This window comes from Lissotriton vulgaris, chromosome 1_1, assembly GCF_964263255.1.
Source record: "Lissotriton vulgaris chromosome 1_1, aLisVul1.2, whole genome shotgun sequence".
Taxonomy (NCBI): Eukaryota; Metazoa; Chordata; class Amphibia; order Caudata; family Salamandridae; genus Lissotriton; species Lissotriton vulgaris.
In genome coordinates this window covers 770726734-770744361 of record NC_141685.1, presented here as the reverse complement: position 1 = coordinate 770744361, position 17628 = coordinate 770726734, and the positions used below count along the sequence as shown (strand labels likewise).

The window sequence follows — 17628 nt, the reverse complement described above, 5'->3', positions numbered from 1 at the left end:
CACCGAGACCGCCCTCATCGCCGCCACCGACGACATCCGAGCCCTGATGGACAATGGAGAAACAGCGGCCCTCATCCTCCTAGACCTCTCCGCGGCATTCGACACGGTCTGCCACCGCACCCTAGTACGGCGCCTCAGCAACGTCGGAATCCAGGACAAGGCGCTGGAGTGGATCACCTCCTTCCTCGACGGGAGAACACAGAGAGTCCGCCTACCACCGTACAAGTCAGAGGCCACCGAAGTCATCTGCGGCGTCCCCCAAGGATCATCTCTGAGCCCCACCCTCTTCAACGTCTACATGAGCCCCCTCGCGGCCATCGTACGCAAACACAACCTCAGCATAATCTCCTACGCCGACGACACCCAGCTGATCCTCTCCCTGACCAACGACCCCGCCGCCGCCAGAGCCAACCTGCACGAAGGGATGAAAGAGGTAGCCGAGTGGATGACGACCAGCCGCCTGAAACTGAACTCGGACAAGACGGAGGTCCTCATCCTGGGCTCCTCTCCCTCCGCCTGGGACGACTCCTGGTGGCCTCCCGCCCTGGGCACCGCACCCAAACCGACAGACCATGCACGCAACCTGGGCTTCATCCTGGACTCCTCCCTCTCCATGACCAGGCAAGTCAACAACGTCTCCTCGGCATGCTTCAACATCCCACGCATGCTACGGAAGATCTTCTGGTGGATCCCCACCGAGACCAGGAAGACCGTCACCCAGGCCCTCGTCACCAGCCGACTGGACTACGGCAACGCCCTCTACGCCGGGACCACCGCCAAGCTCCAGAAGAGACTCCAGCGGATCCAGAACGCCTCAGCCAGACTCATCCTCGACATCCCACGAACCAGCCACATCTCCGGACATCTGCGAGACCTTCACTGGCTCCCCGTCAACAAAAGAATCACCTTCCGCCTCCTCACCCACGCACACAAAGCCCTACACGACCAAGGCCCGAGCTACCTCAACAGCCGAGTCAACTTCTACGCTCCCAAACGCCACCTCCGATCAGCCAACCACGCCCTCGCCGCCGTCCCCCGCATCCGAAGAGCGACTACAGGAGGAAGGTCCTTCTCCCACCTGGCCGCCAAGACCTGGAACTCCCTCCCGACCGACCTGCGCCTGACCCAAGACCACCTCTCCTTCAGGAAGAAGCTGAAGACCTGGCTGTTCGAGCAGTAGCGGCTCCCCCCCCCCCCAGCGCCTTGAGACCCCACGGGTATGTAGCGCGCTTTATAAGTGTCACTGATTGATTGATTGATACTAGCTGAGCGCCCCTTCTTTTCCATATGTGATTAAAACCCTGTTCTTTTAGCCATCCACAACTACACAAGCAACAACTTATCCAGATCAATAAGTAACCTGCAAATGTTTCCCAATCACCAATAAGTTATGGTCTTTACCAGCTATTTTATTTGACATGAGAACTTGTGAGAATGCAATATCTACATCGCACATCCTAGAGGGAAAGACACGTGACCAAGCACAATCAGTAGTCAAGCAACAAAGAGCAGGAGAAGAAAATAACACGCAATACTCCTTGCAGATTGCCAATACATCTGAGCACGAGCAACCCGGCGCAGCCATTTTCACCTCCCCCTCCACTGATGGTCACTGGGGTAGGTAAGCTTTCAACTCAAGTTCAAACTAAAAGACAAAAGAAACACTCCAAGAAGGCTAGAAGAAACCCCAGCTGGATAGTGCAAAATGGAGAAAACATCTTTACCGCCAAACAGAAATATGAACCTTACCCAGCAACAATGACCCCATTGGTCCTGCTAAAAGCCACTGATCTTGTGCCGCTGAATGAATCAGTGGCACAGCTGTGCTCATTGTATTGATCGGACACATTGCTAGTATATTCTGACAGGCCAAGAACCGTCCAGGAGGCTGACAGTAAAAGATGACCCACGTTGTCAGAACGTGCAAGTAGTTTCCTTACTAACCTCTTCAACAGCCATGGCACCGGTGCCACAAGCCAAAACCAGTACCCTCGGACACATTGGAAATGGTGCAAACAACCTCCAGCAAGCCACGTACAATTAAAGAAACCCAGCCAGTCAACAGTGACCGACCTGGTAAAACCCAGCTAACAGACAAAACAAACGTTCTCCCTAGTCACCACAAGAGAACGAACGATTCAGACATGTTCACTTCTGCAAATAGGAACTTAGTGCTCACCTTAAGGTTGACAACGGTGTCTTGAAGCAACTGTATATTTAAAGGACACAAACGCACAGAAAAACACCTCAGTTAAGACAGGGTCATCTTGTTCGTTTAGTCCCTACCAGAAGGCAACCCCATGATCATCAAGGCAGGAACCTCCCGATAAGCAAGAATAAACTATAAAAATTAATACTCAAAACCTAGAGAGAGCAAACAATACAACGCACCTACAAAATGCCACTTGGATGTGTCACAAAGTTCCTCAGAGTCCAGCAGTTGCCCCCATGATATGGACAGCGACTCCTTGCAAATCATGCGACCACCACTATGTGTGTCACAAGGACAGCAGGATATATTATTAGGGGAAACACCATTTATTTATTTATAAAGTTTTATATAGTGGAACTTGATCCCGAAGGATATCAGCGCGCTTTACAATTTGAGTCAATTAAATTACATCCCACCCTATTCCCCTATAAACCCAGATCCCACTATGGAACTAAAAATGCAAAATTAGAACAAAAAATTGTATTAACTACTAAAAATTTTACACAGATAATAAAAACAAAAACAAATCTTATACCAAAAATACATGCATCACACACATACAAAATAAATACAAACATAATTACAGTAATACAAAATCGATATTTTTAACGTTTTTGTTTTTATTATGTTGTGGAGGTCTGAGACTCCCGCATCCCTGGGTGTATGGAAAAGGGGAATAGATTGTATTGTATAGTAATTGCATTTATATAACGCTTACTACCCCTGACGAGGCGTCAAATCGCTAGGACCCATAGAGGATTAGTGTTGAATTAGTAAAATGAATACAAACATAATTACATTAATACAAAATCGATATTTTTTACGTTTTTGTTTTTATTATGTTGTGGAGGTCTGAGACTCCCCCATCCCTTGGTGTATGGAAAAGGGCAATAGATTGTATTGTATTGTAATTGCATTTATATAGCGCTTCCGCTTACTACTCCTGACGAAGCGTAAAATCGCATTTTCGGCGAGTAGAACGCACCTCCAGGACCCATAGAGAATTAGTGTTGAATTAGTATAGTGAAACATGCAAGTAAATTTTAAGTGGTGGGTATTTTAAGTCAGTTATTTGGATTTGGAATGAGAGCAGAAGGAAAGAGGAGGAAACTGTTGGATTTATTAAGAAATGCACCCAGAGGGCACATTAGAGGTGCTCCTTGAAAACCTACTGGCTTCTAGTGGGTTGCTGACTGGTGTCTGCCATCACTAGACATGTTACTGGTCTCCTGGGGCTAGAGCCTTTGCTCTCAAAGGCCGGGAACAAAGACCGCTCTAGGAAGGGGGGGGGGGGCTTTGCAACTCTTCCAAGCAGAGTTTGTGTACCAGGGCGGGAAGCTTCAAAGGCCCTGCTGCCCTCATATTGCGACCCAGGCCTCTCCTTTTGGCGACAGGCCAGGTGGGAAAATTGGTAAGATTAGGAGGTGTGTCCCCTCCAAGCCATCACCACTCCTCCGGTGGGCACCTGAGGTGAGCCCCCGATTTCAGACTCCTCCATCTTGCATTGGAGATTTTTATCCTATCATTATGCCGCTTTCTACAGGAAGGAATGAAGATCTTGTTTAGCGCACAGCTACTCAAACAAGAGTGTCCCGGCGCTAGAGGTACATGTGGCGGGACCCTGAGGCACGACTAGTTCTTAAAGAGCCAGGTTTTAAGCTGTTTCTTAAAAAGTTGTTAGGTCAGTTGTAGCTCTCAGGGTGGCAGGTAGATTGTTCCACGCTTGAGTGCCCTGATACCTGAATGATATGCGCCACATATGGACCAAGCGTACTTTGGAGATGCGGGCGAGGTCAGAGGAGCAGGATCTTAAAGGCATAGCTGGGGTATAGCAGTTAGCACCCTTATGGAGATAGCTGGCCCCTTTACCATGAGGCTGCTTTATGAGTTACCCACATTGGGCCACATCAGATCAACAGATTTAATATCAGTTAGATTACTTCCCGATGAAGATGGCAGCCATTTGGAGAAAAACTTATCTACATGGAGTTAGGTGGAGACAGACATCCTGATTAACATCGCAACCAACAATTCGAATCATGGCGTATACATCCTTCCAAACCCACAACACGTCGCTGCCCATTGCCTTTGCTAACATTGGCCCAAAGGAGAAGCACCCATCGTGGTCACCCCCCAGTATACTGTTTTACAGAACACTTGTGGTCCAACAAGCAGTGCCTCCAAATCAAACAAACAAGCAATGGGTGAAACTCGAGATCAATGGCGCTGGCTAGCGTCTGGTCTAAACGCCCCAAGTAAGAAATGAGCTGTAAAGCAAGTGACAAACAATTTGAAGGAAACCCTCCTCAGTATTCTTTGCTAGAACATCACAGGAACAAAGCATAACATTCTAGACGATGCACTGTTAATTAACAGGAGAAAATATGAAATTATAGCCTTACAAGAGACCTGGTTGACTGGCCAAATGCAGCTGGCTGGCTATGTCCTTCACCAGATGGACGCAAACAAAAAGAATCAGTTTGAATGGCCTAGAGGGGGTCTCACCATTTACGTATCAAATGCACCAATGTTGCATCAGCGCAATTACCAATTACCTCAAAAAATTAAGCTCAGCCTCTGCCACGACCATTGGAAAACACCAGTAATACTATAACATTCACACCCATCCTAATGCACAAAGAAGTCTGCACTATTTAGGATATTACTGCACAAGATAACTGAAGTAAGATTTACAAATCCCACCTGGCAAATATTGGTTACAGGTGACTTCAACGCTTATCTAATATACACACTGGATGAGGACGAGCATCTGGCAGCTCCAAATGAAATTTGGGAAGTTCACCTACAGGCCATCCACCCCCAAAACAATCAGACCACATTGGGAAAGAACTGGTCATAGCCCTAGAAAATCTGGGCTTGATGGTAACCAATGGCAGAACACAAAATGAAAATCCTCCAAAGCTCACATATTACGAAGCAACAATTGACTACACAGTTCTTTTCCTTATCACTACTAAAACAGTTAAAGTATAAAATCAAAAGCTCTGTGGACATTGATCACTCATACCAACATACTGAGCTGCACCTAAATCCTGACTAACGACAGTTGCCACCCGCAGGAATCGGGGGACTGGAAACAACTATCTTGAAAAAATTAAAATAGTCACATCATTCAATCACGTAGCTGGCCGCCAAGGTGAAAGCAATACTAGAGTTTAGCACAGCATCATCCGTCACAACAATAAATGCCTGGATAGGGTCCTCAACAAGACTGCTAATGCACGCCTTATTATCAATACGGAGAACAAGGCAAATATCAAGATGAACAGAGGCACTGATGGAAAAAAAATAACTAAACTTGAGAAAAGACCTGCAACAAGAAATTGGGACGGTTAGGAAATCTAGTGTGCAAAAAAAGAAAAACCTGAAAAAGAAATATAAAAAAAACTGGGTAGAGCGGAAAACAAAATCTGAAGATTTCTGGGTGAAGCTCTTGGTTAATTGCAAACCTACTAACACCAAAGCCTTCTGGGCAACTGTCAATGGCATTGTAAGGGAAACAAGAATCTCAAGTGTCAGAAAAGGATTGGGCAGCTTATTTGACTTAGACCTAGACCTCTGCTAATCAAGAATGTTCATTAGAGCAAGAACAATGAAAAGCTGTTGGGATAAATGGGTTAAATGACCCAGTCATTTCAAAATTGTATAGGAATTGCCAGCCATTGCGGTGTGCCCTAACTATACACCAGCAAGAGTGGCAAAAGTGTGGTCAAAGCGATGGGGCAACTGGCCATAATGACATTCTACGAGCCAAAAATAAGCTAGATCAGAAATATTGGGCCAGCCTTCTAACTGCAATGTATAATGAGGTGGAGTTTATGGGAATAATCCCCAGGAGCTAAGTGGGTCGATAATAAACCATATTTTCAAGAGGATGGGTGGGTGGAAAATCAAGCAAACCCAGAGAATTACAGATTAAGGAGTAGTTTCGTACCTGTAACTCCAGTTCTGTAGTAGGGGTATCTCTGTTATAGGCATAATCTAGTGAATAGCCCCATCCATGTGTGAGGACCCCGGAGCAATCGGAATAGTCTCTTAAATTGTCTTCTTCTGCAGTCCTGCATAGACACTTAAGAAAAAATCAAAGACAAATAATACAACCTAAAACTACAAGGCTACATCGGCCAGCACTTCATCTCGAAGTGAACAAGATTGCCAAATAATATTACATTTTATACACTTTGTAAAGTTTCACACCTAGAGAAACTCCCCTTCACAAAAATCCTTTGTCATGATAGAGAGGAAGGGTTGGACAGACAAGCCCCATAGGCTGCCATTATGTGTCTGGAAAAGGGATACCGTGCCTTTAAGGAACTCTCCAGAGACCCTCAGTATCCCAGGATGCACAGCCAAAGGCCTTTTACTTTCAGTTCTTTTTGAAGGTGTATAAAGCTAGGCCTGTAACATTCAGTACATTATCATTTTATCCATCGGGGAGGAGGGAGGGCACTTATGACTATAACAGAGATACCCCTACTACAGAACTGGAGTTACAGGTAAGAAACTACTCCTTCTGTATAAGGGGATCTCTGTGTATAGTCCTAATCTAGTAAATAGAATGGCAAGCCCATCCCAACAAACCAAACCAGCGGTGGAGGAAACAGAGAAAAACCGCTACTGTGCAAACAGATTTCTGTACGAAGCCTACCCAACCTGAGCGTCTGCTCTGGCATCAGAGTCCAGGCAGTAGTGTTTGGCAATGGTATGGACCGACTTCCAAGTGGCAGCCCTACAGATATCTGCAATGGGAACATTACGTAGCAAAGTCGTTGTAGCTGTTTTACCCCTGGTGGAATGAGCCTTAGGCTTACCCCCTAAGGTCTTGTTAACCTTTTGGTAACATAACTGTATACAGGACACTATCCATCTAGATATGGACTGTTAAGATGTGTCAAGACCAGTCCTGACCGAACCACAATTGACAAATAATTGGTCTGACCTACGAAGGTCCTTGGAAACTGAAAACTTTTCTTATGGAACTGATGCTGTTTACGCTTTACCATAGTTATTTTAAATATAATAATCAATGGTATCAACAACTCGTAGGCACATCCATGGGCAATTCGGCTACACCGGTGTATGCTAATATTTTCATGAAGGAGTATGAAGATACCAAATTTTTTTTAAAAGATGAATGGTGCAACAATTCTAAACTTATTATCAGATATATTGATGATATATTTATAATTTGGAAAAATTCTAGAGAAAGGTTGCAATCAGCACTAATGGAATTGAATGCCATTGACGAATACAACTAACATGGGAGATTTCTGAGCAAAAAGTCACGTTTCTGGATGTGGAAGTTACTATCACTGAGAAGGGGTTAGAAACGGACATTTACCGTAAACCTACTGACAAAAACAACACATTAAATTTCTCAAGTTTTCATCAAATGACTTTATAACAACATCTCTCATTTTCACAAATGGCAAGGGTCAAACGTATAACATCTGACGACACAAAAACACTACAAAGAATTAATGAGATGGGCTCAAGATTTCTGATTAGAGGATATCCGCAAGAAATTATTGAAGAAGCAAAGAGAAAAGTGCAGAATAGCAGGCGAACGGATTTACTTAAGGCACACACAAAAATTGATGAGAACAGAATAGTGGCAGTGTCCAAATATTCAACACTCAGCAATCATAATTCGACAATGGTCAATTTTAAATCTAGAGCCAGATTTCAATTGCATTTTTGCATAACCTCCACTGTTTGCTTACACTAGAGGAAAAAACCTGGGAGAAATCGTAAAACAGAAATCCAGCAGCATAAAGTCACATAAAGGCACCAAACCTTGCTTGAACTGTGGGAATTTTAATAATATCATAAAAGGTAATACCATCAACCACCCCATGAAAGGACATGAGATCAAACTCAAAGTTACTGCAACATGTGACACATCAAACGTGATTTACTTACTCAAATGCCCTTGTGGCAAAACGTATGTTGGGAAAACGGAAAGGAAAATAAAAACCAGAATAACGGAACATAAATCCAACATTCGTACACACAATGTCAAATCTTCAGTTGCAACACACTTTTGGGAAGCACACCATAACATCTCACAATTAAAATTCTTTATATTGGAATGTGTGGAAAAACAGGAAGGGAGAGACAACAATAAATATTTGCTTCAACGTGAGAATGTTTGGATTCAAAGACTGTGTTCAAGCAAGCCCAACTAGCTTAATGACAGAATCGAATTTGCATGCTATTTTTGACTAGCGACCCAAGTGTCGAGTTTTCCTTGATGGATCTGTGACCAATGTCTGTGCTTTAAAATTTCCGTCCTGATCATTCAGGAACAATGTAACTTTATCAGTACATGTATTTTCATTTGTGATTTTATTTTTTAACCACACACTGTCGCTTTAGGGTTCTTTCGATACCACATCTCTCTTTTCTTAGATTGGTATTTTTTAGATGGGTATTTCAGTTTCGTTGAGGATTTACTATCTATGTCGTTTGATGGTTTTTGAAGAACGTTTTTTATTATTTTATTTGGTTCGCTTTCATGGGCAATAGCGAGTCTTTTTTCGGAGCCCTGAGTCTGTTTCAGTTTTTTGATCACGTGATCGCGAATATAACCAATAGCAAACACTGGGTGTACACACACGGAAGCACGGAGAGCGTCCCGTTTTGAAGCTGGCAAACGCGGAGAAACACAAGATTGTTGAGAACTTGCTGAATATAACTCAAGGTCAGTGTCGGTTTGGAAGTGGTCGTTATGCTTTAAAGAAGCAACTAGATTGAGTTTTGCGTTATAACTTTTGGTTAATTTTTGGTTCTGCAGGTTGATGTCTTACGGCGAACAGGGAATTCATGTGAGTGCACATTTAAGTTCTTATTGGTTACTTTCGGGTCTTTTTAACACAACACATTGAAGCACATTTCATTCTTTATGACACTTATTCACATTTTGTATGCTGCACAATATCTATGCATTATGCTGTATATGTTATACTAAATCTGAATCTATGTTTTTTGAATTCTTAGTGCTACTCATTGAGGAAGGGCTTCCTAATGCCCGAAATGCATAGGAGTGACTATAGCAATGATGCCTAAATGAATGTCAATATAAATGTAAGCTTTCTGATGAAACAAGAAAAACAAGATTAATATCAATTCATGAATACAATGAATAAAGTAAATTGAATAACGGAACAAATATTGAGTGGAACCCTCTTTTCACGATCTGAGGAGATTATAGTGTGCCCTTTTGGGATGCAACTAATGGATCATTAGAAGCACGGTTGTGGTTAACCTTAGAAGCATGAAACACCGTATAATGCTCTTGGCAACACAAGGCCTGTATCTCACTCACCCTGCGGGCCGATGTTATAGCCACAAGGAAGGCCGCCTTCCAGGAAAGATGCTGCAGAGAAGCCTTTTGAATAGGTTCAAAGGGTTCCTTCATCAACCGAGACAGCACCACATTCAGTTCCCATGAAGGCGATGGGCGCCTAACAGGGGGAAATACTTTCTTCAATCCCTCCAAAAAATCTTTAATTACAGGAATCTGGAAGAAGGATGTTTGTTAAGGGCATTTCCTATACGTAGGTAATGATGCGAGGTGAACCTTAATAGAGTGGAAATTAAGGCCAGATTGATCCAAATGCAAGAGATATGGAAGGATGACATCTTCCTTGCAGGAGGTAGGATCAGCGTTCTTGGACGTGCACCAGATGCAGAACCTTTTCCACTTGTAGGCATAAGAAGTCCTGGTGGAAGGTCTCTTAGTCTCCTTGAGTATCTCCATGTAGTTGTCAGGCAAGTTCAAGTGTCCATACTGTACTATCTCAGGAGCCATGCCGCCAAACTCAACGATGAGAGGTTGGGGTGCACCATCTGCCCCCCGAACTTCGTTAGAAGGTCCGGCCGACATGGAAGCCACAGGTGGGGTTGGAGAGACCGGTGGAGCAGGTCTGTGAACCACCACTGCCGAGGCCACTTCGGAGCAATGAGTATCATTCGCGCTCTGGATTGAGACAGCTTGATGAGCACTGCCGGAATCTGGGGAATGGGTGGAAAAGCATACAGAAAGCTGTTTGACCAGCTGATCCATAGCGCATTCCCCATAGTCCCCAAATGGTAAAACCTGGAGGCGAAGTCTCAGCATTTTCTGTGTTCGGCTGTAGTGAACAGATCTATGTCTGGAGTGCCCCATCTTCCGAAAATGTTTCCTAGTACCTCGTCGTTTAGGACCCACTTGTGGTTTTCCTGGACCAGCCTGCTGAGTGCGTCCTCCTGAGCATTCTGCACACCTGGTTAATGGGTAGCCTTTATCGTCAGTCCTCTGGCTAGCAGCCAGTGCCAGATCGCCTGTGCTCCTTGGGACAGTGTGCGCGATCTCAAGCCCCCCTGCTTGTTGAGGTAATACATTGTGGTCGTATTGTCCGTCTGTACAAGCAAGGAGTTGGTCTGGAAGGACGGATGAAAGGCTTTCAGCACCAAATGAAAAGCTCTGAGTTCCAGAAAGGTGATGTGGTATGTGGATTCCGTCTGGGACCACGTTCCTTGGATCTGTAGATGGCCTGAATACGCTCCCCAGCCGTGGAGAGAAGCATCCATCACAATAGTCTGTATGGGAATGTCCTTGTGGAACGGAACCCCCTTGAGGAGATTCTCTGCTGAACACCACCATCTCAGTGACTGTTGAGCGTGCAGAGACAGGTGGATCCTGTCGTCCCAGCTCCCTCATTTCTGGTCCAATTGATCCTCCAGACATTCCTGCTGCGGTCCCATGTGGAGGCGTGCATGTGGTGTGAGGAAGTTGCAAGAGGCCCTCGACCCCAGAAGAGAAGACCCCGTCCTCACTGTCATTGATGGAATGGACACGAAAGCCTGAGCCTTCCGAAGGATCGATAAGAGTCGCTCCTCCGAAGGATGCAAAAACAACAGTTGATGGACAGATTGCAGAACAATGTCATACATTCACCCTAGTACAGAGATCTGGGCCAAAATCCATTGTTTTTTTGCACTCCACACCACCCCAGTTCAGACATGGCCATATGCAAATCAGCCTTGACCCTGTGCCTCATGGGAACAGTCCAGTCCAAACTGCCAAGCCATGTCTTCCCTGGACCAGAATCAAGAATCCTAGGACCGGTTTCTGGCTATCAGCCGTCATCAGCCAGGATAGCTTGACTCCAGTGGTGTGGAGAGCACGGGACTCACGTCTGAGCATACCCATCCCACTCGGGGTGACAAATGCATAAACAATAGTTGATGGACAGAATGCAGAACAATGTCATACATTCACCCCAGTACAGAGATCTGGGCCTAAATCCATCGTTTTTTTGCACTCCACACTCTAAGTGGGAAGGTATGCCCAGACGTGGGTCCCGTGCTCTCTAGGCCACTGGAGTCAAGCTATCCTGGCTGACGACGGCTGATAGCCAGAAACCAGCAGTTCTGGCTGGACTGTTCCCATGAGGCACAGGGCCAAGACTGATTTGCATATGGCCGGGTCTGAACTGGGGTGGCTTGGTGAGCAAAATAACGATGAATTAAACCCAGATCTGTGACTGGGGGTGAATGTTTTGCCATTTTGCAACATTCCGTCCATCACCTTGTGTGTTTTGCTCCTCCGAAGTAGACACGCTTGCTCTGAGAGTATTGGAGGCTCCCAAGTACTACAGGCACTGAACCAGAGTCGGGACGGACTTGGACATGTTGATATGCAAACACAGCTGATTTAACAGAATGGCCGTCCTGTTGAAATGCAATTGTGCTTCCTGGAAGGTGGAGGCTTTGATCAACCAGTCGTCCAGGTACGGGTAGACAAACACCTTGTTCTTTCACAGGTGCGCTGCCACCACTGCCATGCATTTTGAAAAAGTCCTAGTTGCAGACTTCAGACAAACGGTAGTACGGTGTACTGATAATGATTGGTGCTGACCAGGAAGCGCAGGAACTTCCTGTGCTTTCGTGTAATGGGCACATGGAAGTACGCATCCTGCAGATCTATTACACAAAGCCAGTCTCCTCGTTGCAGCAGAGGATAAATCTGGTGCAAGGACAGCATGCAAACTTTCTCCCTGCGAATCCATTTGTATGCTTGTCGCAAATCCAGAATGGGCCTGAACTCGTTTTTGTCCTTTTTGCGTACCAGAAAGAACCTGGAGTATAGACCCTTTCCCCTTTGAGACAGAGGGACATCTTCTATTGCCCTTTTTCTTAACAGGGTATCGGCCTCCGCTTGGAGTTCTCGCAGCTGGTAGCGCGAAGGAACCGGTGGAATAGCTGGAGGAGGGATGAAAAACCGAAGACTGTATCCGTTGCAAGCAATATTCAGCAGCCACTTGTCCTGAGTAATTTTTCTCCACTCTGCCAAGTAATTCTGTATGCTTCCCCCCATCGGAGTGGGTAACGGACGAGGGGGCAGTAACTCCTCAGGGCTTAGACCCGGCCGGGCCCTTACTCGCAGAGGAGGCCTGCTGTCCGCCTCTACCCCTCTGATGTTTCTGGAAGGGTTGTCACTGGTATTGCTGTTGTTGCTGCTGCTGTTGGCCAGCTTGGCGACCTTGCCCCCGCTGATATCTCTGGGAAGAATAACGCCTCTTGAAGGGACGGAATGACTTTCGCTGGTCCTTCAGTTTCTCCAAATCAACAGCCTTCAGCGTTTCCACTTCCACCTTCATGCGGGCCATCTCTTTGTCCACTTGAGCCCTGAAGAGGGTAGATCCCAAAAAAGTCAAGTTAGCAATCCACTGTTGTGCCTCAGGCTTAAGAGAGGTAAGGCGCAAACAGGAATGTCGTCTCAAGTTTATGCCATGGCAGTACCCATGCGCAGCCAGGAGAGAGGCATCCACCGCCGAACAGATGACCTGATTGGAGACCATCATCCCCTCATTGAAGATCTCCTGGAAGTCTTCCCTCCTGTCCCGCGGGAGGAGCTCAATGAATTGCTGCAGGGACTCCCACAAGGAGGGTCATACCGACCAAAAAGCGCTGATGCGCTAGCCGCTTTCATCAAAGTGGCAGCTGTACTGGAGACTTTTCTTCCTGCCAAATCCATGTGACTGCTGTCCTTGTCTGGCGGGACTGTAGATGAAGGGGCAGTGGAATGCTACTTCTTGGCCGCTGTCACAATGACAGAATCCGGCACAGGATCTGCTCTCAAGAACGCGGGATCAGAATCCGGGGGCCTGTACTTCTTCTGAAGAATGGATGGTGCCGGTTTCACCGAGGCCGCTGTCAGAAACAGCTCCATGGCCGGTTCTTCCAGTCCTGGCACCAAAGGCCGCAAATGGCGAGAGAGGTGCCTGAGCTACAGTGTTTCACAAATCACAGAAGTGGAAGGGGTGGGCACAGTCAATGTGATCCCCAACTTCGCTGACCCCCTCAGCAGCACATCCTGGAACATCACAATGTCATCCACTGGTGACACTCTCGTCGGAGGGAAGAAGGAGGAGGAGGTGGTGGTGGAGGAGCAAGTTGCGGAAGAGGAGGAGGCGTAGGCGTCCTGGGCCTTGAGGGCGAGTAGGTCCGGGAATAATCAGAGTCCGGTGACCTAAGAACTCTCCTCTTCTTACGAGCAGGCCTCGGGGAGGACGCTCTGGAGGCGGACCTCTCTGAGTGCGAGTGCCACCGCCGCCGCGACCTGGGACTCGCTGATGATGACGACGATGAGACGCTAACCACAGAGGCACTAGACACAGTTCTGGGCCTCCACTTCCTCTTCGACGTCGACTTTTCCCTTTTTGATGTTGACCTCTTTGATGTCTCTCTTCTCGACGTCGTTCTTCTTGATGTCGATGAACTCCCCGACGTTGAGTGTATTCGCCTCTACGTCGATCCTTCTCTTCTCGACGTCGATCTTCGTGTCGACGTTGAAGGCGAACCGCGGTGTCGCCTCAACGCCAAGTGCCTGCCTCTTCGGGACTCATCACAATGTCGATGGTGTGTCGACGCCGGTGAAGTCCTCGAAGGCGACCTCGTCAGAGGTCTCGATGTCCTACCCCTCGACGCCGAACGTCGATGTCGCTTCGACCCAGAGACCTGGGTCGACAGAAAGCAGATAGTAGTCATACCTCTCGACGCCGAAGCCATCGACGTCGACCGGGACCGGTGCCTTTTCTGGGCCTTTTCTTGACTGGGGAGCCCCCCAGAGGCCGATGTACGGGCAGAGGATGATGACAGAGTCCCTCCATGCCCAGAAGTCCCACCTGGTTCTTGATGTCTCCTCTGCTCTAGGCCTTGGAGACTAATCTTCTTCCTGTCACGCAGGGTCCTCTTGGAGAAAGAGTGACAGATATCACAGGAGTCAGGGACATAGGTAGAAGGGAGACAGAGTATGCATACTCTGTGGGGGTCAGATTTTGCTACCGCACTCAGGGCACTTGTCAGATAAAGCTGGCATTTCGACAAAAAAGAGTTGGTAAAACTGGTCAAAAAAGACAGCAAGTGTAAGAGGAAGACCCCAGACGTCGAGTGAAACACTCAAAACACTTGAAAAGCTCCAAAAATGTAGGATATACCCAAAAAGTAGAGCTCAATGCTTAAGCTTATAGACTCAGAAGCTAAATACTACACCTCACTAGTCCTGGAAGACCTCATCGAATGGTCAACACCAACAACCTCATTCTCTTCAACCGGACAGGGTTCTGCATTGAGGAATCCACATGCAGATACTGTATCCACCAGAAAAAGCGTTACCGAAGTAACTTGTTCTTCTGATGGATACATCTGCCTGTAGATTCCTCACATTTTGAATTTAATCCCCAAGCAGTCACACTTTCGGAGGAGGGCGTTCGCCTACTTATACCAAAAAATACTGCAGCACAGAACATGCAAAGTGGCCGTCCCTCCTCACCTCCGAGTCCAAGCAATAATGCTTCGCGATAGCGTGGAGGGAGGCCCAAGTTGCCGCCTTGCAGATGTCTACAACAGGGGCACCTCTAGCTAAAGCCGAAGAAGACTTCGCTCAGGTGGAAAAAGCTTGAACACCTTCAGGAGGCACCATTCTTGGCCTCGACGTAACAGATCTTGATGCAGAGGATGATCCACCTGGACAGCGTTCTTTTGTGGACAGCCCTGCCCTTCATCTTGCCCACATATCAGGTGACGAGTTGGTCGTCAAACCTGAAGTCCTTAGTCCTGTCCAGGTTGAAGCTGGCCGCCCTCTTGAAGTCCAGGTGGTAAAGTCTCTCCTCCTCCTTGGAAGGGCGAGGGAAGGATAGAACGTAGGTAAAGTGATAGGATTATCCTAGGTGGAAAAGAGTGACCGCCTTAAGCAGGAAAGCAGCTCTGGTCCTAAGAACAATCTTATCTGCATGAATTAAGGTAAATGGGTGCTTAGAGCGAAGGCCTTCAGCACACTAATTTTTCTAGCGGAAGTAATTGCAATCAGAAATATTGTCTTAAATGCTAGGAATCTCAATGTAAACTATGAAGGATTCAAAGGGAGACTCCGTCAAAAAAGTAAGGATTAAATCCAAATCCCACTGAGGCATGAGAAAGGCAGTGGGAGGAAATCCTTTGTAAGACCCTTAATGAATCTCATGACTATGAGAGATTTAAACAAAGAGGGCTGGTCTGGTATGCAAGAAAAGTAAGACAAGTAGCCCTTGACAGTTGCTACTGCACAACTCTGTTGTGCTAAGGAAAGAGAGAAACTGAGAATATCAGACAAATGGGCTAGTAAAGGATCAATTGATCTCTCTCCAAACCATAAAAACCTGGCCCACCTACCAGCATAGACAGATTTGGTGGAGTGTCTTCTGGCTAATAAAATAACATCCACCACATCTGGCGGGAGAGAGAAAGATCTCAGGTTGCCCCGTTCAATTTCCAGACATGAAGGTGCAGGCTCTGGAGGTGGGGGTGTAGAACCTGCCCCTGCAACTGTGAGAGGAGGTCTGACCTGAGAGGGGGACGGAGCGGAGGGTGCAAATGAGAGGTAAAGGAGGTCTGTGTACCACACCATTCTTGGCCAGTTCGGAGCGATCAATATGACATGGACCCGGTCTAGGTGAATCTTCCTTGGAACTCAAGAAATCAAGGGTATGGGAGGAAACTCGTAAAGAAGCTGCGAGCCCCAGTCTTGCTTTAACGTGTCCCTTACCGCATAGGATACTGGAGACTGCAAAACGACAGAAAGTGCACTTTCTCATGAGTGGCAAAAAGGTCTTACTGAGGAAACCCCAGCATTCTGAAAATGCGATGGACCACCTCCGCATGGAGACACCACTTGTGATCGGCTGAGAACTGCCGACAGACTGCCGCACGCACATTTAGCTCTCCGGCCAGATGATTCGCAATCATGCAAATCTGATGGCCCTGAGCCCAGGATCAGAGACGCAGAGCCTCTCTGCAGAGACAATACAACCTTACTCCTCCCTGTTTGTTTATTTACCACATCACAGTAGTGTTGTCACTCAGGACCTGAACTGGCTGACCACGAAGCGAGGGAAGAAAATCCTTGATAGCCAAACATATTGCCCGCAATTCTAGAAGATGAATGTTATGCAATTTCTCCTCTGGAGACCAAAGACCTTTGACCTGCAGATCTCCCAGATGAGCTCCCCACAAGAGTGGAGGCATCTGTTATCACTGTGGCCACCGGAGTAGGAGTTTGAAACTTCTTCCCTGTAAACAGGTTGTCCAAGACACTCCACCATAACAGCTCCGCTGCAGTGTCTGAAGATTTTCACCCCCCCCCCCGAGACCTCTGTTGTGTTGAATCCACTGCCTGGAGAGGCACCACTAGAATACTCTCATGTGCCAGGGTGCATAGTTGACCAACAGTATACAGAAAGTGGACAGACCGAGCAGGCGTAAGACCTTCAGGACTGGAACATACGCTCCATCTTGAAAACTTGGAATTCATATCCTGAATGTCTAGAATCCTCTGAGGAAGTGGGAAAGCACGATTCACAGTGGTGTCCAGTACTGCATCGATAAACAGGTTGCGCTGAGAGGGCATCATGTGAGATTTCGGTACATTTATTGAAAAACCCAAGTAGAACAACAGCCATGTTACCTGTAGATGATGCAGCACCATCTCTGGTGACTTTGCTTTGAGCAGCCAGTCAAACAGATACGGAAAAACAGGAATCCCTAATCTTTTGAGATGCACTACTACCACTGCCATCACCTTCATGAAGACCTGTGGCGCGGATGTAAGACTGAAAGGAAGGACCGCAAACTGGTAGTGTTGAGATCCTACCTTAAAACGGAGATACTTCCTATGCGACTTCAGGAAGGGAATGTGAAAATACACATCCTATAAATTGATTGACACCATCCAGTCTTCTTGCTCCAGAACCTATGCTAAGGTCAACATCTTGAATTTCTTCTGTTAGAGGTAGAAATTCAAGATCCTGCGGACTAGGATCGGTCTCAATCACCTGTCCTTTTTGGAGATCAGGAAATAACGGGAGAAGCAT

At 46.7% G+C, this 17628-nt stretch overlaps 1 long non-coding RNA gene across 1 annotated transcript in view; it reads left to right on the top strand.

The window, feature by feature from the left end:
- The first annotated feature begins 8845 nt into the window (after positions 1–8845).
- LOC147747800 (uncharacterized) overlaps positions 8846–17628 on the top strand; it is a 104262-nt gene continuing 95479 nt past the window's right edge. The window contains exons 1-2 of the long non-coding RNA XR_015299693.1: positions 8846–8936; positions 9030–9060. This is a non-coding gene — a long non-coding RNA (uncharacterized LOC147747800). The remainder of the gene's footprint in view (positions 8937–9029; positions 9061–17628) is intronic.